The sequence below is a fragment of the Penaeus japonicus genome, unplaced genomic scaffold, assembly GCF_977035675.1.
Source record: "Penaeus japonicus unplaced genomic scaffold, GWHDUDI00000001_assembly GWHDUDI00000029, whole genome shotgun sequence".
NCBI classification, from domain to species: domain Eukaryota; kingdom Metazoa; phylum Arthropoda; class Malacostraca; order Decapoda; family Penaeidae; genus Penaeus; species Penaeus japonicus.
The window spans coordinates 22,029,152-22,031,651 of NW_028234431.1; the positions used below are offsets into that span (position 1 = coordinate 22,029,152).

Genomic DNA, 2,500 nt, shown 5'->3' on the forward strand with positions numbered 1-2,500 from the left:
TCTTTATCCTGCCCTAATCAAACCTACCTTACCCTACCCCAACCTAACCTAACGTAACTTAAACTACCCTAACCTATCCTTGACTCTCCTCTCCTCCCCACCCTTCCCCTACTGTCCTCTACCCTTCCCTCCCCTCCCCTCCCCACCCCAGATCGCGCGCCATCTCTTGGCACAGGTCCTCGCCTCCTTATCGGAAGTTGATGAGCTCTTTGTGCCCGGGAGATTTATCGGCGCCGCCTCGTTACGACCCGCGGCCATGACTCACGGGACAGGTCGTTCTCCGGCTCCCGAGCGCCGCTGTCGGGGACTTCCGTCTGTCGGGGGATAGGGTTAGCGGTCGGGTCGGTGCCACGGCAGGAGGGGGTGGGGGGAGCTCGGTTTTTGGGTGTTTGGCGCGGGAGGAGAGGAACGAGGTAGGAAGTGTATGTGTGTGTGGGGAGGGGGTAGATGTGTATGTGGGTGTGTGTGGATGTTTGTGGAGGGGGGGGGGGTGTATGGTTAGTGTGTGTATGCGTACATGCGTGTTTGTCTATATGTCGATGTCTGCCTGCCTGCCTGCCTCTCTATCTGTCTATCTGTCTATCTGTCTCTACCTGCACACTCCTACACATGATCTTGTCAATATGATACCCTATTTCTATATGGATATCACCCTCGAATCGGCAGACGCGGAAGGCAAAGACCCCCTTGCAATGGCTGGCTGGCTGGCTGGCGCGGAGAGCAATTAAAGCCGGGCTCTCCTAGTTCACTATTCCAGGTTTCTGCTTACGTCACGGCTTAGGGAGATTGGGGAGATCACTGCTAATCCTGTGTTTCTCTAGTTTGATGTCGTTTTTTTCTCGGTTCCGGGGTTGCGAAGCTGTGAGATACCTCAGTCGCTGCCTATCGGTCCAGTAATTAGTGTGGCGGGAACATTGTTCGTACGCTTCGGATGTTCGCGGGATATGCCCGAGATAGCTGGACAATCCATGCTAAGCTCCTATAGAGTGTAGAATGCAAACAATTAAGTAAGAGTGCTGTCCGAGCGCCTTTGCTCTTGTGATCGAAACCGAGTGATGATATTTCGGGTAGTAAGTTGATCCTTAGAGGCTGTGCCGCTTTAGATATAAAGTTGCTTTTGTATGAATTTATTAATATATGTAACATGTCATTACAACTAATGTTCCCAGTCTACTACACATGAAGTCGCAAAGGGACTGAGAAAGCTTTATAAGGAAACTTCACGGCCACCAGGGAAGATACTGATTTTGTTTTTCTGATGTCAGCTGACTGTATTATTGCATATGAAGCGAGATGTTTTAACGTTTTATTTCACAGAAGGTCGAAGAAACCATTTCAGCACTCGTATTATTTAAAAAAATACATACTGATGCCTGTATATAAGGCCATTTTAAGCATTAGAGCTCAAGGAAACAACATGTGTCCCAAGGCATAGGATCTCGTACGAGTTGTTACTTGGCAAAAGACAGACACCGAGGGCCATTCCAGCCGCCTCGCTTTCCTCTCTCGGCGTCAACCTCATTGCCCGGCGTAGATCCAAATAGATTCCTCACGCACCCAGAGTCCCTACGCCTAATGTGCCATTGTTACGAGGTTTGACAATGGATTGTAAGTGGGAGGGATCCATTTGTGGGTTCAAGGGCTTCGTCGACGTGAGCTAGTGCATTTTCAAGTGGTTTACCCTGCGAGTCGAAGGTCGGGCATCGGAATTCAGACAATGGGGTGTATGTCACGGGGAAGGACGGAGACTAGTTGGCTCTGCGCTTTTGACGTGAGATGTAATGGCATGATAAACGCGTGTGTACGAGGGGGCCGCCTGCTGCAAGCAAAGATATGCGGGCAGGCTCACTTTATATGTGATTCATGTGATTAAGCGTAAAAACAACACTTAAAGATGTGAGCTTACTTTTTGGGTTTGATTTTCGTATCATATTTCATTTATGAAGATCGCTGATCATCACTGCCAATATTATTTGAATATATATCAGAACCCCTTCTATAATCAAAGAAGTGTTGGCCGTAAAGGATAGCCACTGAAGAGGATTTATGATGCAGGCGATATTAAAGGGACCGAGCATTGCCTCCATAAAGGGACTCCCCCCTGACAAATGGACGCGCCACGCCCTCGCCACAGCGTAAACAGACAGATGGAGAGCGCCTTAAATCCGATTGAGGAGATAGGCTACCAGGAATCCCATGCAGGCGCCCGGGATAGATGAGTGAATATGTTGTCTCGGGCACGGTTGCATACTTGCTGGCACACATGCACGTGAAATTGCGTCACTCCTTCCCCCCTCTGCAACCTCCTTCCCCTCCCTCTTTCCCCCCTTCCCTCCCCCTCCCTATCCATCCTTCCCCCTCCCCTCTTTCCATCCCCCTTACCAATCTCCTTTCTCTCTCCTTCCCCTCTACCTCTCCCTCTCCATCTCTCTCCTCTTTTTCCTGCTCCTTTCCATCTTTCCTCCACTCCCCATCTTTCCTCCTACCTCCCCCTCCCTCT

The 2,500-nt window shown here is 50.1% G+C and overlaps 1 protein-coding gene across 5 annotated transcripts in view; it reads left to right on the forward strand.

Moving 5' to 3' along the window:
- Nucleotides 1-2,500, forward strand: part of LOC122263163 (uncharacterized) — a 278,554-nt gene that overhangs the window by 37,441 nt on the left and 238,613 nt on the right. The gene's annotated exons all lie outside the window — the stretch shown is intronic.